Below are 20,693 nucleotides of genomic sequence, written 5' to 3' on the forward strand. Positions count from 1 at the left end.
AAAGTCCACCTTCAAAGTTATCATCCGAACCCCTTCCGGTATTAAGTTGCAAAGCAACAGACAATTGCATTAAGTATGGTGCGTAATGTAATCAACAACTACATCCTTAGACATAGCATCAATGTTTTATCCCTAGTGGCAACAAAGACAACACAACCTTAGAACTTTCTGCCACGGTCCCTGTGTGTCAATGCAGCATGAACCCACTATCGAGCATAAGTACTCCCTCTTGGAGTTACAAGCATCTACTTGGCCAGAGCATCTACTAGTAACGGAGAGCATGCAAGATCATAAACAACACATAAGCATAACTTTGATAATCAACATAACAAGTATTCTCTATTCATCGGATCCCAACAAACGCAACATATAGAATTACGTATAGATGATCTTGATCATGTTAGGCAGCTCACAAGATCCGACAATGATAGCACAATGGGGAGAAGACAACCATCTAGCTACCGCTATGGACCCATAGTCCAGTGGGTAGACTACTCACACATCACACCGGAGGCGACCATGGCGGCGTAGGAGTCCTCCAGAGATGATTCCCCTCTCCGGCAGGTGCCGGAGGCGATCTCCTGGATCCCCCGAGATGGGATCGGCGTTGGCGGCGTCTGAAGGTTTTCCGTATCGTGGTTCTCGCATCGGGGTTTCGTCACGGAGGCTATTTGTAGGCGGAAGGGCAGGTCAAGAGGCGGCACGGGGGCCCACACCATGAGGCCGGCGCTGCCAGGGTGGGGCCGCGCCGCCTAGGGTTTGGCCACCCCGTGGCCCCTCTTCGTCCTCTCCTTCGGACTTCGGAAGCTTCGTGGAAAAATAGGCCCCCGGGCTTTGATTTCGTCCAATTCCGAGAATATTTCCTTACTAGGATTTCTCAAACCAAAAACAGCAAAAAACAGAATCGGCACTTCTAAGATCTTGTTAATAGGTTAGTTCCAGAAAATGCACGAATATGACATAAAGTGTGCATAAAACATGTAGATAACATCAATAATGTGGCATGGAACATAAGAAATTATCGATACGTCGGAGACGTATCAGTGACCTCCTGGGAAGTCCTCGTGTTGCATCCCTCCTTTTTGCGTCACGCGGCGACATTCATGGTGAATTTACGACGATATTTTTTTGCGGGCACTCGTGCTCGGCTATTGGTGATGGGAAACGGTGGTGCGGATGAAAAAGAGGATGGACATGGTACAAAATAGAGCAGACAAAGAGCGGGAGGAGCAAGCATAAGGGAAAATGAGTGCATAACATGTCGGATGCGATCATACCAAAGCACTAAAGCACCGGATCCCATCGGAACTCAAGTTAAGCATGCTTGGGCGAGAGTAGTACTAGGATGGGTGACCTCCTGGGAAGTCCTCGTGTTGCATCCCTCCTTTTTGCGCTACGCGGCGACATTCATGGTGAAGTTAGGACGATATTTTTTGCGGGTCACTCGTGTTCGACTATTGGTGATGGGAAACGGTGGTGCGGATGAAAAAGAGGATGGACATGGTACAAAATAGAAGCGTATAAAGAGCGGGAGGAGCAAGCATAAGGGAAAATGAGTGCATAACATGTTCGGATGCGATCATACCAAAGCACTAAAGCACCGGATCCCATCGTAACTCCGGGTTAAGCTTGCTTGGGCGAGAGTAGTACTAGGATGGGTGACCTCCTGGGAAGTCCTCGTGTTGCATCCCTCCTTTTTTGCGTCACGGCGACAATCATGGTGAAGTTAGGACGATATTTTTTTGCGGGCACTCGTGCTCTGGCTATTGGTGATGGGAAACGGTGGTGCGGATGAAAAAGAGGATGGACATGGTACAAAATAGAGCGAGATAAAGAGCGGGAGGAGCAAGCATAAGGGAAAATGAGTGCATAACATGTAGGATGCGATCATACAAGCACTAAAGCACCGGATCCCATCAACTCCGGTTAAGCGTGCTTGGGCGAGAGTAGTACTAGGATGGGTGACTCACAGGAAGTCCTCGTGTTGCATCCCTCCTTTTTTGCGTCACGCGGCGACATTCATGGTGAAGATAGGAAGATATTTTTTTGCGGGCACTCGTGCTTGGCTATTGGTGATGGGGAAACGGTGGTGCTGATGAAAAAGAGGATGGACATGGTACAAAATAGAGCGAGACAAAGAGCGGGAGGAGCAAGCATAAGGGAAAATGAGTGCATAACATGTCGGATGCGATCATACCACACTAAAGCACCGGATCCCAACGAACTCCGGGTTAAGCGTGCTTGGGCGAGAGTAGTACTAGGATGGGTGACCTCCTGGGAAGTCCTCGTGTTGCATCCCTCCTTTTTTGCGTCACGCGGCGACATTCATGGTGAAGTTAGGACGATATTTTTTTGCGACACTCGTGCTCGGCTATTGGTGATGGGAAACGGTGGTGCAGATGAAAAAGAGGATGGACATGGTACAAAATAGGGCAGACAAAGAGCGGGAGGAGCAAGCATAAGGGAAAATGAGTGCATAACATGTTGGATGCGATCATACCAGCACTAAAGCACCGGATCCCATTAGAACTCCGGGTTAAGCGTGCTTGGGCGAGAGTAGTACTAGGATGGGTGACCTCCTGGGAAGTCCTCGTGTTGATCCCTCCTTTTTTGCGTCACGCGGCGACATTCATGGTGAAGTTAGGACGATATTTTTTTGCGGGCACTCGTGCTCGGCTATTGGTGATGGTAAACGGTGGTGCGGATGAAAAAGAGGATGGACATGGTACAAAATAGAGCAGACAAAGAGCGGGAGGAGCAAGCATAAGGAAAATGAGTGCATAATATGTCGGATGCGATCATACCAAAGACTAAAGCACCGAATCCCATTAAACCCGGGTTAAGCGTGCTTGGGCGAGAGTAGTACTAGGATGGGTGACCTCTTGGGAAGTCCTCGTGTTGCATCCCTCCTTTTTTGCGTCACGCGGCGACATTCATGGTGAAGTTAGGATGATATTTTTTTGCGGGCACTCGTGCTCGGCCATTGGTGATGGGAAACGGTGGTGCGGATGAAAAAGAGGATGGACATGGTACAAAATAGAGCAGACAAAGAGCGGAGGAGCAAGCATAAGGGGAAATGAGTGCATAACATGTCGGATGCGATCATTCCAAAGCAATAAAGCAACCGGATCCCATCAGAACTGCCAAGTTAAGTGTGCTTGGGCGAGAGTAGTACTAGGATGGGTGACCTCCGGGAAGTCCTCATGTTGCATCCTCCTTTTTAGCGCCACGCGGCGACATTCATGGTGAAGTTAGGACGATATTTTTTTGCGGGCACTCGTGCTCGGCTATTGGTGATGGTAAACGGTGGTGCGGATGAAAAAGAGGATGGACATGGTACAAAATAGAGCAGACAAAGAGCGGGAGGAGCAAGCATAAGGGAAAATGAGTGCATAACATGTCGGATGCGATCATACCAAAGACTAAAGCACCGAATCCCATCGTAACTCCGGTTAAGCGTGCTTGGGCGAGAGTAGTACTAGGATGGGTGACCTCGTGGGAAGTCCTCGTGTTGCATCCCTCCTTTTGCGTCACGCGGCGACATTCATGGTGAAGTTAGGACGATATTTTTTTGCGGGCACTCGTGCTCGGCTATTGGTGATGGGAAACGGTGGTGCGGATGAAAAAAGAGGATGGACATGGTACAAAATAGAGCGTACAAAGAGCGGGAGGAGCAAGCATAAGGGAAAATGAGTGCATAACATGTCGGATGCGATCATTCCAGCAATAAAGCACCGGATCCCATCAGAACTCCGAAGTTAAGTGTGCTTGGGCGAGAGTAGTACTAGGATGGGTGACCTCCTGGGAAGTCCTCATGTTGCATCCCTCCTTTTTTGCGTCACGCGGCGACATTCATGGTGAAGTTAGGACGATATTTTTTTGCGGGCACTCGTGCTCGACTATTGGTGATGGGAAACGGTGGTGCGGATGAAAAAGAGGATGGACATGGTACAAAATAGAGCAGACAAAGAGCGGGAGGAGCAAGCATAAGGGAAAATGAGTGCATAACATGTCGGATGCGATCATACCAAAGCACTAAAGCACCGAATCCCATCGAACTCCGAAGTTAAGCGTGCTTGGGCGACAGTAGTACTAGGATGGGTGACCTCCTGGGAAGTCCTCGTGTTGCATCCCTCCTTTTTTGCATCACGCGACGACATTCATGGTGAAGTTAGGACGATATTTTTTTTGCAGGCACTCGTGCTCGGCTATTGGTGATGGGAAACGGTGGTGCGGATGAAAAAGAGGATGGACATGGTACAAAATAGAGCAGACAAAGAGCGGGAGGAGCAAGCATAAGGGAAAATGAGTGCATAACATGTCGGATGCGATCATTCCAGCAATAAAGCACCGGATCCCATCAGAACTCCGAAGTTAAGTGTGCTTGGGCGAGAGTAGTACTAGGATGGGTGACCTCCTGGGAAGTCCTCGTGTTGCATCCCTCCTTTTTTGCGTCACGCGGCGACATTCATGGTGAAGTTAGGACGATATTTTTTGCGGGCACTCGTGCTCGACTATTGGTGATGGGAAACGGTGGTGCGGATGAAAAAGAGGATGGACATGGTACAAAAATAGAGCAGATAAAGAGCGGGAGGAGCAAGCATAAGGGAAAATGAGTGCATAACATGTCGGATGCGATCATACCAGCACTAAAGCACCGGATCCCATCGTAACTCCGGGTTAAGCTTGCTTGGGCGAGAGTAGTACTAGGATGGGTGACCTCCTGGGAAGTCCTCGTGTTGCATCCCTCCTTTTTTGCGTCACGCGACGACATTCATGGTGAAGTTAGGACGATATTTTTTTGCGGGCACTCGTGCTCGGCTATTGGTGATAGGAAACGGTGGTGCGGATGAAAAAGAGGATGGACATGGTACAAAGTAGAGCAGACAAAGAGCGGGAGGAGCAAGCATAAGAGAAAATGCGTACATAACATGTCGGATGCGATCATACCAAAGCACAAAGCACCGGATCCCATCGTAACTCCGGTTGCGTGCTTGGGCGAGAGTAGTACTAGGATGGGTGACCTCCTGGAAGTCCTCGTGTTGCATCCTCCTTTTCGCGTCACGCGTCGACATTCATGGTGAAGTTAGGACGATATTTTTTTGCGGGCACTCGTGCTCGGCTATTGGTGATGGGAAACGGTGGTGCGGATGAAAAAGAGGATGGACATGGTACAAAATAGAGCAGACAAAGAGCGGGAGGAGCAAGCATAAGGGAAAATGAGTGCATAACATGTCGGATGCGATCATACCAAAGACTAAAGCACCGGATCCCATCGTAACTCAGGTTAAGCGTGCTTGGGCGAGAGTAGTACTAGGATGGGTGACCTCCTGGGAAGTCCTCGTGTTGCATCCCTCCTTTTTTGCGTCACGCGGCGACATTCATGGTGAAGTTAGGACGATATTTTTTTGCGGGCACTGCGTGCTCGACTATCGGTGATGGGAAACGGTGGTGCGGATGAAAAAGAGGATGGACATGGTACAAAATAGAGCAGCATAAAGAGCGGGAGGAGCAAGCGTAAGGGAAAATGAGTGCATAACATGTCGGATGCGATCATACCAAAGATTAAAGCACCGGATCCCATCGTAATCGTTAAGCGTGCTTGGGCGAGAGTAGTACTAGGATGGGTGACCTCCGGGAAGTCCTCGTGTTGCATCCCTCCTTTTGCGTCACGCGGCGACATTCATGGTGAAGTTAGGACGATATATTTTTGCGGCACTCGTGCTCGACTATTGGTGATGGGAAACGGTGGTGCGGATGAAAAAGAGGATGGACATGGTACAAAATAGAGCAGATAAAGAGCGGGAGGAGCAAGCATAAGGGAAAATGAGTGCATAACATGTCGGATGCGATCATACCAAAGACTAAAGCACCGGATCCCATCAACTCCGGTTAAGCGTGCTTGGGCGAGAGTAGTACTAGGATGCGTGACCTCCTGGGAAGTCCTCGGGGTGAATGCCTCCTTGTTAGCGTCACGCGGCGACATTCATGGTGAAGTTAGGACCGTATTTTTTTGCTGGCACTCGTGCTCGGCTATTGGTGATGGGAAACGGTGGTGCTGATGAAAAAGAGGATGGACATGGTACAAAATAGAGCAGATAAAGAGCGGGAGGAGCAAGCATAAGGGAAAATGAGTGCATAACATGTCGGATGCGATCATACCAGACTAAAGCACCGAATCCCATCGAACTCCGTGTTAAGCGTGCTTGGGCGAGAGTAGTACTAGGATGGGTGACCTCTTGGGAAGTCCTCGTGTTGCATCCCTCCTTTTTGCCACGCGGCGACATTCATGGTGAAGTTAGGACGATATTTTTTGCGGCACTCGTGCTCGGCTATTGGTGATGGGAAATGGTGGTGCGGATGAAAAAGAGGATGGACATGGTACAAAATAGAGCAGATAAAGAGCGGGAGGAGCAAGCATAAGGGAAAATGAGTGCATAACATGTCGGATGCGATCATTCCAGCAATAAAGCACCGGATCCCATCGTAACCTGGTTAAGCGTGCTTGGGCGAGAGTAGTACTAGGATGGGTGACCTCCTCGGGAAGTCCTCGTGTTGCATCCTCCTTTTGCGTCACGCCGCGACATTCTATGGTGAAGTTAGGACGATATTTTTGCGGGCACTCGTGGTTTCGACTATTGGTGATGGGAAACGGTGGTGCGGATGAAAAAGAGGATGGACATGGTACAAAATAGAGCGGACAAAGAGCGGGAGGAGCAAGCATAAGGGAAAATGAGTGCATAACATGTCGGATGCGATCATACCAAAGCACTAAAGCACCGGATCCCATCAGAACTCGGTTAAGCTTTGCTTGGGCGAGAGTAGTACTAGGATGGGTGACTCTCGGGAAGTCCTCGTGTTGCATCCCTCCTTTTTTGCGTCACGCGGCGACATTCATGGTGAAGTTAGGACGATATTTTTTTGCGGGCACTCGTGCTCGGCTATTGGTGATGGGAAACGGTGGTGCGGATGAAAAAGAGGATGGACATGGTACAAAGTAGAGCAGACAAAGAGCGGGAGGAGCAAGCATAAGAGAAAATGAGTGCGTAACATGTCGGATGCGATCATACCAAAGACTAAAGCACCGGATCCCATCGTAACCTGGTTAAGCGTGCTTGGGCGAGAGTAGTACTAGGATGGGTGACCTCCTGGAAGTCCTCGCGGTTGCATCCCTCCTTTTTGCGCCACGCGCGACATTCATGGTGAAGTTAGGACGATATTTTTTTGCGGGCACTCGTGCTCGGCTATTGGTGATGGGAAACGGTGGTGCGGATGAAAAAGAGGATGGACATGGTACAAAATAGAGCAGACAAAGAGCGGGAGGAGCAAGCATAAGGGAAAATGAGTGCATAACATGTCGGATGCGATCATACCAAAGACTAAAGCACCGGATCCCATCGAACTCCGGTTAAGCGTGCTTGGGCGAGAGTAGTACTAGGATGGGTGACCTCCTGGGAAGTCCTCGTGTTGCATCCCTCCTTTTGCGCCACGCGGCGACATTCATGGTGAAGTTAGGACGATATTTTTTGCGGGCACTCGTGTTCCTCGGCTATTGGTGATGGGAAACGGTGGTGTTGATGAAAAAGAGGATGAACATGGTACAAAATAGAGCAGATAAAGAGCGGGAGGAGCAACCATAAGGGAAAATGAGTGCATAACATGTCGGATGCGATCATACCAAAGACTAAAGCACCGGATCCCATCGTAACTCCGGTTAAGCTTGCTTGGGCGAGAGTAGTACTAGGATGGGTGACCTCCTCGGGAAGTCCCTCGTGTTGCATCCTCCTTTTTTGCGCCACGCGACGACATTCATGGTGAAGTTAGGACGATATTTTTTTGCGGGCACTCGTGCTCGGCTATTGGTGATAGGAAACGGTGGTGCGGATGAAAAAGAGGATGGACATGGTACAAAGTAGAGCAGACAAAGAGCGGGAGGAGCAAGCCTAAGAGAAAATGCGTACATAACATGTCGGATGCGATCATACCAAAGACACAAAGCACCGGATCCCATCGTAACTCCGGTTAAGCGTGCTTGGGCGAGAGTAGTACTAGGATGGGTGACCTCCTGGGAAGTCCTCGTGTTGCATCCCTCCTTTTTTGCGTCACGCGGCGACATTCATGGTGAAGTTAGACGATATTTTTTGCGGCACTCGTGCTTTCGGCTATTGGTGATGGGAAACGGTGGTGCGGATGAAAAAGAGGATGGACATGGTACAAAATAGAGCAGATAAAGAGCGGGAGGAGCAAGCATAAGGGGAAAATGAGTGCATAACATGTCGGATGCGATCATACCAAAGACTAAAGCAATCGATCCCATCGTAACCTGGTTGTTGCTTGGGCGAGAGTAGTACTAGGATGGGTGACCTCCTGGGAAGTCCTCGTGTTGCATCCCTCCTTTTTTGCGTCACGCGGCGACATTCATGGTGAAGTTAGGACGATATTTTTTTGCGGGCACTCGTGCTCGGCTATTGGTGATGGGAAACGGTGGTGCGGATGAAAAAGAGGATGGACATGGTACAAAATAGAGCAGATAAAGAGCTGGGAGGAGCAAGCGTAAGGGAAAATGAGTGCATAACATGTCTGATGCGATCATACCAAAGACTAAAGCAATCGGATCCCATCGAACTCCGTTAAGCGTGCTTGGGCGAGAGTAGTACTAGGATGGGTGACCTCCCGGGAAGTCCTCGTGTTGCATCCCTCCTTTTTTGCGTCACGCGGCGACATTCATGGTGAAGTTAGGACGATATATTTTTGCGGCACTCGTGCTCGACTATTGGTGATGGGAAACGGTGGTGCTGGATGAAAAAGAGGATGGACATGGTACAAAATAGAGCAGATAAAGAGCGGGAGGAGCAAGCATAAGGGAAAATGAGTGCATAACATGTTCGGATGCGATCATACCAGCACTAAAGCACCGGATCCCATCGTAACTCGAGAAGTTAAGCGTGCTTGGGCGAGTAGTACTAGGATGGGTGACCTCCTGGGAAGTCCTCGTGTTGCATCCCTCCTTTTTGCGTCACGCGCGACATTCATGGTGAAGTTAGGACGATTTTTTTGCGGCACTCGTGCTCTGGGCTATTGGTGATGGGAAACGGTGGTGCGGATGAAAAGAGGATGGACATGGTACAAAATAGAGCAGATAAAGAGCGGGAGGAGCAAGCATAAGGGAAAATGAGTGCATAACATGATCGGATGCGATCATACTGAAGACTAAAGCACCGAATCCCATCGTAACTCCGGTTAAGCGTGCTTAAGTAGAGTAGTACTAGGATGGGTGACCTCTTGGGAAGTCCTCGTGTTGCATCCTCCTTTTGCGTCACGCGGCGACATTCATGGTGAAGTTAGGACGATATTTTTTTGCGGCACTGTGCTCGGCTATTGGTGATGGGAAATGGTGGTGCGGATGAAAAAGAGGATGGACATGGTACAAAATAGAGCGCATAAAGAGCGGGAGGAGCAAGCATAAGGGAAAATGAGTGCATAACATGCTCGGATGCGATCATTCCAAAGAATAAAGCACCGGATCCCATCGTAACTCCGGTTAAGCGTGCTTGGCGAAGAGAGTAGTACTAGGATGGGTGACCTCCGGGAAGTCCTCGTGTTGCATCCTCCTTTTGCGTCACGCGGCGACATTCATGGTGAAGTTAGGACGATATTTTTTTGCGGGCACTCGTGCTCGACTATTGGTGATGGGAAACGGTGGTGCGGATGAAAAAGAGGATGGACATGGTACAAAATAGAGCGCATAAAGAGCGGGAGGAGCAAGCATAAGGGAAAATGAGTGCATAACATGTTTGGGATGCGATCATACCAAAGACTAAAGCACCGGATCCCATCGTAACTCAAGTTAAGCTTGCTTGGGCGAGAGTAGTACTAGGATGGGTGACCTCCGGGAAGTCCTCGTGTTGCATCCCTCCTTTTTGCGCCACGCGGCGACATTCATGGTGAAGTTAGGACGATATTTTTTTGCGGCACTCGTGGTTTCGGCTATTGGTGATGGGAAACGGTGGTGCGGATGAAAAGAGAGGATGGACATGGTACAAAGTAGAGCAGATAAAGAGCGGGAGGAGCAAGCATAAGAGAAAATGAGTGCGTAACATGTCGGATGCGATCATACCAAAGACTAAAGCACCGGATCCCATCGAACTCCGGTTAAGCGTGCTTGGGCGAGAGTAGTACTAGGATGGGTGACCTCCGGGAAGTCCTCGTGTTGCATCCCTCCTTTTTTGCGTCACGCTATACATTCATGGTGAAGTTAGGACGATATTTTTTTTAGCGGCACTCGTGCTCGGCTATTGGTGATGGGAAACGGTGGTGCGGATGAAAAAGAGGATGGACATGGTACAAAATAGAGCAAGATAAAGAGCGGGAGGAGCAAGCATAAGGGAAAATGAGTGCATAACATGTCGGATGCGATCATACCAAGACTAAAGCAATCGGATCCCATCGTAACTCCGAAGTTAAGCGTGCTTGGGCGAGAGTAGTACTAGGATGGGTGACCTCCTGGAAGTCCCTCGTGTTGCATCCCTCCTTTTTTGCGCCACGCGCGACATTCATGGTGAAGTTAGGACGATATTTTTTTGCGGCACTGTGCTCGGCTATTGGTGATGGGAAACGGTGGTGCGGATGAAAAAGAGGATGAACATGGTACAAAATAGAGCAGATAAAGAGCGGAGGAGCAAGCATAAGGGAAAATGAGTGCATAACATGTCGGATGCGATCATACCAAAGACTAAAGCACCGGATCCCATCGTAACTCAAGTTAAGCGTGTTTGAAGTAGAGTAGTACTAGGATGGGTGACCTCCTCGGGAAGTCCTTGTGTTGCATCCCTCCTTTTTGCATCACGCGGCGACATTCATGGTGAAGTTAGGACGATATTTTTTTGCGGGCACTCGTGCTCGACTATTGGTGATGGGAAACGGTGGTGCGGATGAAAAGAGGATGGACATGGTACAAAATAGAGAGATAAAGAGCGGAGGAGCAAGCATAAGGGAAAATGAGTGCATAACATGTCGGATGCGATCATACCAAAGACTAAAGCACCGATCCCATCGTAACTCCAAAGTTAAGCGTGCTTGGGCGAGAGTAGTACTAGGATGGGTGACCTCCTGAGAAGTCCTCGTGTTGCATCCCTCCTTTTTTGCGCCACGCGCGACATTCATGGTGAAGTTAGGACGATATTTTTTGCGGCACTGTGCTCGGCTATTGGTGATGGGAAACGATGGTGCGCGGATGAAAAAGAGGATGGACATGGTACAAAATAGAGCAGTACAAAGAGCGGGAGGAGCAAGCATAAGGGAAAATGAGTGCATAACATGTCTGGATGCGATCATACCAAAGACTAAAAGCACCGGATCCCATCAACTCCGGTTAAGCGTGCTTGGGCGAGAGTAGTACTAGGAAGGGTGACCTCCGGGGAAGTCCTCGTGTTGCATCCCTCCTTTTTGCGTCACGCGGCGACATTCATGGTGAAGTTAGGACGATATTTTTTTGCGGCACTCGTGCTCGACTATTGGTGATGGGAAATGGTGGTGCGGATGAAAAAGAGGATGGACATGGTACAAAATAGAGCAGACAAAGAGCGGGAGGAGCAAGCATAAGGGAAAATGAGTGCATAACATGTTTGATGCGATCATACCAAAGACTAAAAGCACCGATCCCATCGTAACTCCGAAGTTAAGCTTGCTTGGGCGAGAGTAGTACTAGGATGGGTGACCTCCCGGGAAGTCCCTCGTGTTGCATCCCTCCTTTTTTGCGTCACGCGGCGACATTCATGGTGAAGTTAGGACGATATTTTTTTGCGGGCACTCGTGCTCGGCTATTGGTGATGGGAAACGGTGGTGCGGATGAAAAAGAGGATGGACATGGTACAAAATAGAGCGGAGATAAAGAGCGTGGAGAGGACCAAGCATAAGGGAAAATGAGTGCATAACATGTGGGATGCGATCATACAAGCACTAAAGCACCGGATCCCATCGTAACTCCGGTTAAGCGTGCTTGGGCGAGTAGTACTAGGATGGGTGACCTCCGGGAAGTCCTCGTGTTGCATCCCTCCTTTTTGCGTCACGCGCGACATTCATGGTGAAGTTAGGACGATATTTTTTTGCGGGCACTGTGCTTGGCTATTGGTATGGGAAACGGTGGTGCGGATGAAAAAGAGGATGGACATGGTACAAAATAGAGCGCATAAAGAGCGGGAGGAGCAAGCATAAGGGAAAATGAGTGCATAACATGTCGGATGCGATCATACCAAAGCACTAAAGCACCTGATCCCATCGGAACTCCGGTTAAGCGTGCTTGGGCAGAGTAGTACTAGGATGGGTGACCTCCCAAGTCCTCGTGTTGCATCCCTCCTTTTTTGCGTCACGCGGCGACATTCATGGTGAAGTTAGGACGATATTTTTTTTTGCGGGCACTCGTGCTCGGCTATTGGTGATGGGAAACGGTGGTGCGGATGAAAAAGAGGATGGACATGGTACAAAATAGAGCAGACAAAGAGCGGGAGGAGCAAGCATAAGGGAAAATGAGTGCATAACATGTCGGATGCGATCATACCAAAGACTAAAGCACCGGATCCCATCGTAACTCCGGTTAAGCGTGCAGGCGAGTAGTACTAGGATGGGTGACCTCTGGGAAGTCCTTGTGTTGCATCCCTCCTTTGCATCACGCGGCGACATTCATGGTGAAGTTAGGACGATATTTTTTTGCGGGCACTCGTGCTCGATCATTGGTGATGGGAAACGGTGGTGCGGATGAAAAAGAGGATGGACATGGTACAAAATAGAGCAGATAAAGAGCGGGAGGAGCAAGCATAAGGGAAAATGAGTGCATAACATGTCGGATGCGATCATACCAGCACTAAAGCACCGGATCCCATCGTAACTCCGAAGTTAAGCGTGAATGGGCAGAGTAGTACTAGGATGGGTGACCTCCTGGGAAGTCCTCGTGTTGCATCCTCCTTTTGCGTCACGCGGCGACATTCATGGTGAAGTTAGGACGATATTTTTTTGCGGCACTCGTGCTCGGCTATTGGTGATGGGAAACGATGGTGCGGATGAAAAAGAGGATGGACATGGTACAATATAGAGCGTATAAAGAGCGGGAGGAGCAAGCATAAGGGAAAATGAGTGCATAACATGTCGGATGCGATCATACCAAAGACTAAAGCACCGGATCCCATCAACTCTCCGTTAAGCGTGCTTGGGCGAGAGTAGTACTAGGATGGGTGACCTCCTGGGAAGTCCTCGTGTTGCATCCCCCCTTTTTTGCGTCACGCGGCGACATTCATGGTGAAGTTAGGACGATATTTTTTTGCGGGCACTCGTGCTCGACTATTGGTGATGGGAAATGGTGGTGCGGATGAAAAAGAGGATGGACATGGTACAAAATAGAGCAGACAAAGAGCGGGAGGAGCAAGCATAAGGGAAAATGAGTGCATAACATGTCGGATGCCATCATACCAGCACTAAAGCACCGGATCCCATCAGAACTCCGAAGTTAAGCTTGCTTGGGCGAGAGTAGTACTAGGATGGGTGACCTCCTGGGAAGTCCTCGTGTTGCATCCCTCCTTTTTTGCGTCATGCGGCGACATTCATGGTGAAGTTAGGACGATATTTTTTTGCGGGCACTCGTGCTCGGTTATTGGTGATGGGAAACGGTGGTGCGGATGAAAAAGAGGATGGACATGGTACAAAATAGAGCAGACAAAGAGCGGGAGGAGCAAGCATAAGGGAAAATGAGTGCATAACATGTGGGATGCGATCATACAAGCACTAAAGCACCGGATCCCATCAGAACTCCGAAGTTAAGCGTGCTTGGGCGAGAGTAGTACTAGGATGGGTGACCTCCTGGGAAGTCCTCGTGTTGCATCCCTCCTTTTTTGCGTCACGCGGCGACATTCATGGTGAAGTTAGGACGATATTTTTTTGCGGGCACTCGTGCTTGGCTATTGGTGATGGGAAACGGTGGTGCGGATGAAAAAGAGGATGGACATGGTACAAAATAGAGCAGACAAAGAGCGGGAGGAGCAAGCATAAGGGAAAATGAGTGCATAACATGTCGGATGCGATCATACCAGCACTAAAGCACCGGATCCCATCGAACTCAAGTTAAGCGTGCTTGGGCGAGAGTAGTACTAGGATGGGTGACCTCTGGAAGTCCTCGTGTTGCACCCCTCCTTTTTTGCGCCACGCGGCGACATTCATGGTGAAGTTAGGACGATATTTTTTTTGCGCACTCGTGTCTCGGCTATTGGTGATGGGAAACGGTGGTGCGGATGAAAAAGAGGATGGACATGGTACAAAATAGAGCGCATAAAGAGCGGGAGGAGCAAGCATAAGGGAAAATGAGTGCATAACATGTCGGATGCGATCATACCAGCACTAAAGCACCGGATCCCATCGAACTCCGGTTAAGCGTGCTTGGGCGAGAGTAGTACTAGGATGGGTGACCTCTCTGGAAGTCCTCGTGTTGCATCCCTCCTTTTTTGCGCCACGCCGCGACATTCATGGTGAAGTTAGGACGAAATTTTTTGCGGGCACTCGTGCTCGCTATTGGTGATGGGAAACGGTGGTGCGGATGAAAAAGAGGATGGACATGGTACAAAATAGAGCAGATAAAGAGCGGGAGGAGCAAGCATAAGGGAAAATGAGTGCATAACTTGTCGATGCGATCATACCAGCACTAAAGCACCGGATCCCATCAACTCCGGTTAAGCGTGCTTGAAGGCGAGAGTAGTACTAGGATGGGTGACCTCTGGGAAGTCCTCGTGTTGCATCCTCCTTTTTTGCGCCACGCGCGCTATGCATATCTGGCGGTGAAGTTAGGGATTTATATTTTTTTATGCGGGCACTGGTGTTTCGCTATTGGTGATGGGAAACGGTGGTGCGGATGAAAAGAGGATGGACATGGTACAAAATAGAGCGAGATAAAGAGCGGGAGGAGCAAGCATAAGGGAAAATGAGTGCATAACATGTCGGATGCGATCATAACAGCAATAAAGCACCGGATCCCATCAGAACTCCGGTTAAGCGTGCTTGGGCGAGAGTAGTACTAGGATGGGTGACCTCCCTGGAAGTCCTCGTGTTGCATCCCTCCTTTTTGCGCCACGCGACATTCATGGTGAAGTTAGGACGATATTTTTTTAGGCACTCGTGTTCGAAGCTATTGGTGATGGGAAACGGTGGTGCGGATGAAAAAGAGGATGGACATGGTACAAAATAGAGCAGATAAAGAGCGGGAGGAGCAAGCATAAGGGAAAATGAGTGCATAACATGTCGGATGCGATCATACCGGCACTAAAGCACCGGATCCCATCGTAACTCCGGTTAAGCGTGCTTGGGCGAGAGTAGTACTAGGATGGGTGACCTCCTGGAAGTCCTCGTGTTGCATCCTCCTTTTTGCGTCACGCGGCGACATTCATGGTGAAGTTAGACGATATTTTTTTGCGGGCACTCGTGCTCGGCTATTGGTGATGGGAAACGGTGGTGGGGATGTAAAGTAGGAGCGACATGCGACCCAAAAGAGCAGACAAAGAGCGGGGGGAGCAAGCAGAAGGGAAAATGAGTGCATAACATGTCGGATGCGATCATACCAGCACTAAAGCACCGGATCCCATCGTAACCCGAAGTTAAGCGTGCTTGGGCGAGAGTAGTACTAGGATGGGTGACCTCCTGGAAGTCCTCGTGTTGCATCCCTCCTTTTTTGCGTCACGCGGCGACATTCATGGTGAAGTTAGGACGATATTTTTTTGCGGGCACTCATGCTCGGCTATTGGTGATGGGAAACGGTGGTGCGGATGAAAAAGAGGATGGACATGGTACAAAATAGAGCAGACAAAGAGCGGGAGGAGCAAGCATAAGGGAAAATGAGTGCATAACATGTCGGATGCGATCATACCAGCACTAAAGCACCGGATCCCATCGAACTCCGGTTAAGCGTGCTTGGGCGAGAGTAGTACTAGGATGGGTGACCTCCTGGGAAGTCCTCGTGTTGCATCCCTCCTTTTTTGCGTCACGCGGCGACATTCATGGTGAAGTTAGGACGATATTTTTTTGCGGGCACTCGTGCTCGACTGTTGGTGATGGGAAACGGTGGTGTGGATGAAAAAGAGGATGGACATGGTACAAAATAGAGCAGACAAAGAGCGGGAGGAGCAAGCATAAGGGAAAATGAGTGCATAACATGTCGGAAGCGATCATACCAGCACTAAAGCACCGATCCCATCGTAACTCTGAAGTTAAGCGTGCTTGGGCGAGAGTAGTACTAGGATGGGTGACCTCCTTGGAAGTCCTCGTGTTGCATCCCTCCTTTTTTGCGTCACGCGGCGACATTCATGGTGAAGTTAGGACGATATTTTTTTGCGGGCACTCGTGCTCGGCTATTGGTTATGGGAAACGGTGGTGCGGATGAAAAAGAGGATGGACATGGTACAAAATAGAGCAGACAAAGAGCGGGAGGAGCAAGCATAAGAGAAAATGAGTGCATAACATGTCGGATGCGATCATACCAGCACTAAAGCACCGGATCCCATCAGAACTCCGAAGTTAAGCGTGCTTGGGCGAGTTGTACTAGGATGGGTGACCTCCTGGGAAGTCCTCGTGTTGCATCCTCCTTTTTTGCGTCACGCGGCGACATTCATGGTGAAGTTAGGACGATATTTTTTTGCGGGCACTCGTGCTCGGCTATTGGTGATGGGAAACGGTGGTGCGGATGAAAAAGAGGATGGACATGGTACAAAATAGAGCAGACAAAGAGCGGGAGGAGCAAGCATAAGGGAAAATGAGTGCATAACATGTCGGAAGCTATAAAACAAGAAATAAATCAACTCAACCCATCATAACTCCGAAGTTAAGGGTGCTTGGGTAATAATAGTCCTAGGATGGGTGACCTCCTGGGAAGTCCTCGTGTTGCATCCTCCTTTTTGGCGTCACGCGGCGACATTCATGGTGAAGTTGGGACGATATTTTTTGCGGGCACTCGTGCTCGGCTATTGGTGATGGGAAACGGTGGTGCGAGATGAAAAAGAGGATGGACATGGTACAAAATAGAGCAGATAAAGAGCGGAGGAGCAAGCATAAGGGAAAATGAGTGCATAACATGTCGGATGCGATCATACCAAAGCACTAAAGCACCGGATCCCATCGTAACTCCGGTTAAGCGTGCTTGGGCGAGAGTAGTACTAGGATGGGTGACCTCCTGGAAGTCCTCGTGTTGCATCCCTCCTTTTTGCGCCACGCGGCGACATTCATGGTGAAGTTAGGTCGATACTTTTTTGCGGGGTCTGTGGCTCGGCTATTGGTGATGGGAAACGGTGGTGCGGATGAAAAAGAGGATGGACATGGTACAAAATAGAGCAGACAAAGAGCGGGAGGAGCAAGCATAAGGGAAAATGAGTGCATAACATGTCGGATGCGATCATACCAAAGACTAAAGCACCGGATCCCATCAACTCCGAAGTTAAGCGTGCTTGGCGAGAGTAGTACTAGGATGGGTGACCTCCGGGAAGTCCTCGTGTTGCATCCTCCTTTTTGCGTCACGCGGCGACATTCATGGTGAAGTTAGGACGATATTTTTTTGCGGGCACTCGTGCTCGGCTATTGGTGATGGGAAACGGTGGTGCGGATGAAAAAGAGGATGGACATGGTACAAAATAGAGCGCATAAAGAGCGGGAGGAGCAAGCATAAGGGAAAATGAGTGCATAACATGTCGGATGCGATCATACCAGCACTAAAGCACCGGATCCCATCGAACTCCGGTTAAGCGTGCTTGGGCGAGAGTAGTACTAGGATGGGTGACCTCCGGGAAGTCCTCGTGTTGCATCCCTCCTTTTTTGCGCCACGCGGCGACATTCATGGTGAAGTTAGGACGATATTTTTTTGCGGCACTCGTGCTCGGCTATTGGTGATGGGAAACGGTGGTGCGGATGAAAAAGAGGATGGCCATGGTCCAAAATAGAGCAGACAAAGAGCGGGAGGAGCAAGCCTATGGGAAAATGAGTGCATAACATGTCGGATGCGATCATACCAGCACTAAAGCTCCGGCTCCCATCTAACTCCGAAGTTAAGCGTGCTTGGGCGAGAGTAGTGATACGTCTCCGACGTATCGATAATTTCTTATGTTCCATGCCGCATTATTGATGTTATCTACATGTTTTATGCACACTTTATGTCATATTCGTGCATTTTCTGGAACTAACCTATTAACAAGATGCCTAAGTGCCGATTCTTTGTTTTCTGTTTTTGGTTTCTCAAATCCTAGTAAGGAAATATTCTCGGAATTGACGAAATCAAAGCCCGTGGGCCTATTTTCTCACGAAGCTTCCCGGAAGTCCGAAGGAGACGATTTAAGAGGGGCCACGGAGGCCACACCATAGGCGGCGCGGCCCCCTTGGCGCGCCGGCACGTGGTGTGGGGCCCCGTGCCGCCTCTTGACCTGCTCCTTCCGCCTATAAAAAGTCTCCGTGACGAAACCCCCGCACCGAGAGCCACGATACGGAAAACCTTCCGGGAGACGCCGCCGCCGCCGATCCCATCTCGGGATCCAGAGATCGCCTCGAGCACCTCACGAGAGGGGAATCATCTCCTGGAGGACTCTACGCCGCCATGGTCGCCTCCGGTGTGATGTGTGAGTAGTCTACCCCCTGGACTATGGGTCCATAGCAGTAGCTAGATGGTTGTCTTCTCCCATTGTGCTATCATTGTCGGATCTTGTGAGCTGCCTAACATGATCAAGATCATCTATCCGTAATTCTATATGTTGCGTTTGTTGGGATCCGATGAATAGAGAATACTTGTTATGTTGATTATCAAAGTTATGCTTATGTGTTGTTTATGATCTTGCATGCTCTCTCCGTTACTAGTAGATGCTCGCCAAGTAGATGCTTGTAACTCCAAGAGGGAGTACTTATGCTCGATAGTGGGTTCATGCCTCGCATTGACACCGGGACAAGTGATGCAAAGTTCTAAGGTTGTGTTGTGCCGTTGCCACTAGGGATAAAACATTAGTGCTATGTTCAAGGATGTAGTCACTAGTTACATTACGCACCATACTTAATGCAATTGTCTCGTTGTTAGCAACTTAATACCTGAGGGGGTTCGGATGATAACTCAAGGTGGACTTTTTAGGCATAGATGCAAATGAATGACGGTCATGTACTTTGTCGTAATGCCCAATTAAATCTCACTATACTCATCATGATATGTATGTGCATTGTCATGCTCTCTTTATTTGTCAATTGCCCAACTGTAATTTGTTCACCCAACATGCTGTTCGTCTTATGGGAGAGACACCTCTAGTGAACTGTGGACCCCGGTCCAATTCTCTTACCGAAATACAATCTAATACTTGTTCCCATCAAGTTTTCCGTAAACAATCATCTTCCACACAATACGGTTAATCCTTTGTTACAGCAAGCCGGTGAGATTGACAACCTCACTGTTTCGTTGGGGCAAAGTACTTTGGTTGTGTTGTGCAGGTTCCACGTTGGCGCCGGAATCACTGGTGTTGCGCCGCACTACATCCCGCCGCCATCAACCTTCAACGTGCTTCTTGGCTCCTCCTGGTTCGATAAACCTTGGTTTCTTTCTGAGGGAAAACTTGCTGCTGTGCGCATCATACCTTCCTCTTGGGGTTGCCCAACGAACGTGTGAAATACACGCCATCAAGTAGTACTAGGATGGGTGACCTCCTGGGAAGTCCTCGTGTTGCATCCCTCCTTTTTTGCGTCACGCGGCGACATTCATGGTGAAGTTAGGACGATATTTTTTTGCGGGCACTCGTGCTCGGCTATTGGTGATGGGAAACGGTGGTGCAGATGAAAAAGAGGATGGACATGGTACAAAATAGAGCAGACAAAGAGCGGGAGGAGCAAGCATAAGGGAAAATGAGTGCATAACATGTCGGATGCGATCATACCAGCACTAAAGCACCGGATCCCATCAGAACTCCGAAGTTAAGCGTGCTTGGGCGAGAGTAGTACTAGGATGGGTGACCTCCTGGGAAGTCCTCGTGTTGCATCCCTCCTTTTTTGCGTCACGCGGCGACATTCATGGTGAAGTTAGGACGATATTTTTTTGCGGGCACTCGTGCTCGGCTATTGGTGATGGGAAACGGTGGTGCGGATGAAAAAGAGGATGGACATGGTACAAAATAGAGCAGACAAAGAGCGGGAGGAGCAAGCATAAGGGAAAATGAGTGCATAACATGTCGGATGCGATCATACCAGCACTAAAGCACCGGATCCCATCAGAACTCCAGAGTTAAGCGTGCTTGGGCGAGAGTAGTACTAGGATGGGTGACCTCCTGGGAAGTCCTCGTGTTGCATCCCTCCTTTTTTGCGTCACGCGGCGACATTCATGGTGAAGTTAGGATGATATTTTTTGCGGCACTCGTGCTCGGCTATTTGTGATGGGAAACGGTTGTTCGTATGAAAAAGAGGATGGACATGGTACAAAATAGAGCGGACAAGAGCGGGAGGAGCAAGCATAAGGGAAAATGAGTGCATAACATGTCGGATGCGATCATACCTAAGACTAAAGCACCGGATCCCATCGAACTCCGGTTAAGCGTGCTTGGGCGAGAGTAGTACTAGGATGGGTGACCTCCTGAGGAAGTCCTCGTGTTGCTTCCCACATTTTTGCGTCACGCGGCGACATTCATGGTGAAGTTAGGACGATATTTTTTGCGGGCACT

The 20,693-nt window shown here is 49.4% G+C and overlaps 21 non-coding genes and 29 pseudogenes across 21 annotated transcripts; all 50 read left to right on the top strand.

Annotated features, from left to right (window-relative positions):
* Positions 1 to 1,263: 1,263 nt before the first annotated feature.
* On the top strand, positions 1,264 to 1,382 carry LOC139834752 (5S ribosomal RNA). The gene has a single exon (XR_011750480.1). It is a non-coding gene; the product is annotated as a 5S ribosomal RNA (ribosomal RNA).
* Positions 1,383 to 1,571: 189 nt separating this feature from the next.
* On the top strand, positions 1,572 to 1,691 carry LOC139834767 (5S ribosomal RNA; annotated as a pseudogene).
* A 188-nt stretch (positions 1,692 to 1,879) lies between these two features.
* Positions 1,880 to 1,993, top strand: LOC139834798 (5S ribosomal RNA; annotated as a pseudogene).
* A 190-nt stretch (positions 1,994 to 2,183) lies between these two features.
* LOC139834769 (5S ribosomal RNA) lies at positions 2,184 to 2,299 on the top strand (annotated as a pseudogene).
* Positions 2,300 to 2,486: 187 nt separating this feature from the next.
* LOC139834742 (5S ribosomal RNA) lies at positions 2,487 to 2,603 on the top strand. The gene has a single exon (XR_011750463.1). It is a non-coding gene; the product is annotated as a 5S ribosomal RNA (ribosomal RNA).
* Positions 2,604 to 2,790: 187 nt separating this feature from the next.
* On the top strand, positions 2,791 to 2,907 carry LOC139834809 (5S ribosomal RNA; annotated as a pseudogene).
* A 187-nt stretch (positions 2,908 to 3,094) lies between these two features.
* LOC139834808 (5S ribosomal RNA) lies at positions 3,095 to 3,215 on the top strand (annotated as a pseudogene).
* A 187-nt stretch (positions 3,216 to 3,402) lies between these two features.
* LOC139834789 (5S ribosomal RNA) lies at positions 3,403 to 3,520 on the top strand (annotated as a pseudogene).
* Positions 3,521 to 3,707: 187 nt separating this feature from the next.
* On the top strand, positions 3,708 to 3,826 carry LOC139834729 (5S ribosomal RNA). The gene has a single exon (XR_011750426.1). It is a non-coding gene; the product is annotated as a 5S ribosomal RNA (ribosomal RNA).
* A 188-nt stretch (positions 3,827 to 4,014) lies between these two features.
* On the top strand, positions 4,015 to 4,134 carry LOC139834744 (5S ribosomal RNA). Its single transcript, XR_011750468.1, has one exon. It is a non-coding gene; the product is annotated as a 5S ribosomal RNA (ribosomal RNA).
* Positions 4,135 to 4,323: 189 nt separating this feature from the next.
* On the top strand, positions 4,324 to 4,442 carry LOC139834861 (5S ribosomal RNA). Its single transcript, XR_011750531.1, has one exon. It is a non-coding gene; the product is annotated as a 5S ribosomal RNA (ribosomal RNA).
* Positions 4,443 to 4,630: 188 nt separating this feature from the next.
* On the top strand, positions 4,631 to 4,748 carry LOC139834747 (5S ribosomal RNA). Its single transcript, XR_011750473.1, has one exon. It is a non-coding gene; the product is annotated as a 5S ribosomal RNA (ribosomal RNA).
* Positions 4,749 to 4,936: 188 nt separating this feature from the next.
* Positions 4,937 to 5,051, top strand: LOC139834843 (5S ribosomal RNA; annotated as a pseudogene).
* A 186-nt stretch (positions 5,052 to 5,237) lies between these two features.
* On the top strand, positions 5,238 to 5,355 carry LOC139834786 (5S ribosomal RNA; annotated as a pseudogene).
* A 793-nt stretch (positions 5,356 to 6,148) lies between these two features.
* On the top strand, positions 6,149 to 6,264 carry LOC139834781 (5S ribosomal RNA; annotated as a pseudogene).
* Positions 6,265 to 6,447: 183 nt separating this feature from the next.
* On the top strand, positions 6,448 to 6,564 carry LOC139834815 (5S ribosomal RNA; annotated as a pseudogene).
* Positions 6,565 to 6,750: 186 nt separating this feature from the next.
* LOC139834825 (5S ribosomal RNA) lies at positions 6,751 to 6,868 on the top strand (annotated as a pseudogene).
* Positions 6,869 to 7,056: 188 nt separating this feature from the next.
* LOC139834848 (5S ribosomal RNA) lies at positions 7,057 to 7,173 on the top strand (annotated as a pseudogene).
* A 186-nt stretch (positions 7,174 to 7,359) lies between these two features.
* On the top strand, positions 7,360 to 7,476 carry LOC139834764 (5S ribosomal RNA). Its single transcript, XR_011750504.1, has one exon. It is a non-coding gene; the product is annotated as a 5S ribosomal RNA (ribosomal RNA).
* Positions 7,477 to 7,664: 188 nt separating this feature from the next.
* On the top strand, positions 7,665 to 7,784 carry LOC139834832 (5S ribosomal RNA; annotated as a pseudogene).
* Positions 7,785 to 7,971: 187 nt separating this feature from the next.
* On the top strand, positions 7,972 to 8,090 carry LOC139834788 (5S ribosomal RNA; annotated as a pseudogene).
* Positions 8,091 to 8,581: 491 nt separating this feature from the next.
* Positions 8,582 to 8,698, top strand: LOC139834804 (5S ribosomal RNA; annotated as a pseudogene).
* A 189-nt stretch (positions 8,699 to 8,887) lies between these two features.
* On the top strand, positions 8,888 to 9,005 carry LOC139834762 (5S ribosomal RNA). Its single transcript, XR_011750498.1, has one exon. It is a non-coding gene; the product is annotated as a 5S ribosomal RNA (ribosomal RNA).
* Positions 9,006 to 9,797: 792 nt separating this feature from the next.
* LOC139834822 (5S ribosomal RNA) lies at positions 9,798 to 9,914 on the top strand (annotated as a pseudogene).
* A 189-nt stretch (positions 9,915 to 10,103) lies between these two features.
* On the top strand, positions 10,104 to 10,219 carry LOC139834784 (5S ribosomal RNA; annotated as a pseudogene).
* Positions 10,220 to 10,408: 189 nt separating this feature from the next.
* LOC139834768 (5S ribosomal RNA) lies at positions 10,409 to 10,528 on the top strand (annotated as a pseudogene).
* A 487-nt stretch (positions 10,529 to 11,015) lies between these two features.
* Positions 11,016 to 11,134, top strand: LOC139834783 (5S ribosomal RNA; annotated as a pseudogene).
* Positions 11,135 to 11,322: 188 nt separating this feature from the next.
* LOC139834819 (5S ribosomal RNA) lies at positions 11,323 to 11,439 on the top strand (annotated as a pseudogene).
* Positions 11,440 to 11,625: 186 nt separating this feature from the next.
* Positions 11,626 to 11,746, top strand: LOC139834813 (5S ribosomal RNA; annotated as a pseudogene).
* A 193-nt stretch (positions 11,747 to 11,939) lies between these two features.
* LOC139834793 (5S ribosomal RNA) lies at positions 11,940 to 12,053 on the top strand (annotated as a pseudogene).
* A 184-nt stretch (positions 12,054 to 12,237) lies between these two features.
* LOC139834841 (5S ribosomal RNA) lies at positions 12,238 to 12,352 on the top strand (annotated as a pseudogene).
* A 488-nt stretch (positions 12,353 to 12,840) lies between these two features.
* Positions 12,841 to 12,958, top strand: LOC139834754 (5S ribosomal RNA). Its single transcript, XR_011750484.1, has one exon. It is a non-coding gene; the product is annotated as a 5S ribosomal RNA (ribosomal RNA).
* A 184-nt stretch (positions 12,959 to 13,142) lies between these two features.
* Positions 13,143 to 13,259, top strand: LOC139834791 (5S ribosomal RNA; annotated as a pseudogene).
* A 188-nt stretch (positions 13,260 to 13,447) lies between these two features.
* On the top strand, positions 13,448 to 13,566 carry LOC139834726 (5S ribosomal RNA). Its single transcript, XR_011750420.1, has one exon. It is a non-coding gene; the product is annotated as a 5S ribosomal RNA (ribosomal RNA).
* A 188-nt stretch (positions 13,567 to 13,754) lies between these two features.
* On the top strand, positions 13,755 to 13,873 carry LOC139834853 (5S ribosomal RNA). The gene has a single exon (XR_011750522.1). It is a non-coding gene; the product is annotated as a 5S ribosomal RNA (ribosomal RNA).
* A 188-nt stretch (positions 13,874 to 14,061) lies between these two features.
* Positions 14,062 to 14,175, top strand: LOC139834779 (5S ribosomal RNA; annotated as a pseudogene).
* Positions 14,176 to 14,363: 188 nt separating this feature from the next.
* Positions 14,364 to 14,479, top strand: LOC139834739 (5S ribosomal RNA). Its single transcript, XR_011750456.1, has one exon. It is a non-coding gene; the product is annotated as a 5S ribosomal RNA (ribosomal RNA).
* Positions 14,480 to 14,664: 185 nt separating this feature from the next.
* On the top strand, positions 14,665 to 14,780 carry LOC139834806 (5S ribosomal RNA; annotated as a pseudogene).
* A 197-nt stretch (positions 14,781 to 14,977) lies between these two features.
* On the top strand, positions 14,978 to 15,094 carry LOC139834749 (5S ribosomal RNA). The gene has a single exon (XR_011750476.1). It is a non-coding gene; the product is annotated as a 5S ribosomal RNA (ribosomal RNA).
* A 184-nt stretch (positions 15,095 to 15,278) lies between these two features.
* On the top strand, positions 15,279 to 15,394 carry LOC139834758 (5S ribosomal RNA). The gene has a single exon (XR_011750490.1). It is a non-coding gene; the product is annotated as a 5S ribosomal RNA (ribosomal RNA).
* Positions 15,395 to 15,579: 185 nt separating this feature from the next.
* LOC139834745 (5S ribosomal RNA) lies at positions 15,580 to 15,696 on the top strand. Its single transcript, XR_011750469.1, has one exon. It is a non-coding gene; the product is annotated as a 5S ribosomal RNA (ribosomal RNA).
* Positions 15,697 to 15,884: 188 nt separating this feature from the next.
* LOC139834733 (5S ribosomal RNA) lies at positions 15,885 to 16,000 on the top strand. The gene has a single exon (XR_011750436.1). It is a non-coding gene; the product is annotated as a 5S ribosomal RNA (ribosomal RNA).
* A 188-nt stretch (positions 16,001 to 16,188) lies between these two features.
* LOC139834748 (5S ribosomal RNA) lies at positions 16,189 to 16,306 on the top strand. Its single transcript, XR_011750475.1, has one exon. It is a non-coding gene; the product is annotated as a 5S ribosomal RNA (ribosomal RNA).
* A 188-nt stretch (positions 16,307 to 16,494) lies between these two features.
* LOC139834860 (5S ribosomal RNA) lies at positions 16,495 to 16,611 on the top strand. Its single transcript, XR_011750529.1, has one exon. It is a non-coding gene; the product is annotated as a 5S ribosomal RNA (ribosomal RNA).
* A 492-nt stretch (positions 16,612 to 17,103) lies between these two features.
* Positions 17,104 to 17,221, top strand: LOC139834771 (5S ribosomal RNA; annotated as a pseudogene).
* A 187-nt stretch (positions 17,222 to 17,408) lies between these two features.
* LOC139834799 (5S ribosomal RNA) lies at positions 17,409 to 17,524 on the top strand (annotated as a pseudogene).
* A 186-nt stretch (positions 17,525 to 17,710) lies between these two features.
* On the top strand, positions 17,711 to 17,825 carry LOC139834743 (5S ribosomal RNA). Its single transcript, XR_011750467.1, has one exon. It is a non-coding gene; the product is annotated as a 5S ribosomal RNA (ribosomal RNA).
* Positions 17,826 to 19,902: 2,077 nt separating this feature from the next.
* LOC127320148 (5S ribosomal RNA) lies at positions 19,903 to 20,021 on the top strand. The gene has a single exon (XR_007863023.2). It is a non-coding gene; the product is annotated as a 5S ribosomal RNA (ribosomal RNA).
* Positions 20,022 to 20,209: 188 nt separating this feature from the next.
* LOC127319969 (5S ribosomal RNA) lies at positions 20,210 to 20,328 on the top strand. Its single transcript, XR_007862847.2, has one exon. It is a non-coding gene; the product is annotated as a 5S ribosomal RNA (ribosomal RNA).
* Positions 20,329 to 20,513: 185 nt separating this feature from the next.
* LOC127320042 (5S ribosomal RNA) lies at positions 20,514 to 20,631 on the top strand (annotated as a pseudogene).
* Positions 20,632 to 20,693: the final 62 nt, after the last annotated feature.

The sequence above is a fragment of the Lolium perenne genome, unplaced genomic scaffold, assembly GCF_019359855.2.
Source record: "Lolium perenne isolate Kyuss_39 unplaced genomic scaffold, Kyuss_2.0 unplaced63, whole genome shotgun sequence".
Lineage (NCBI taxonomy): Eukaryota > Viridiplantae > Streptophyta > Magnoliopsida > Poales > Poaceae > Lolium > Lolium perenne.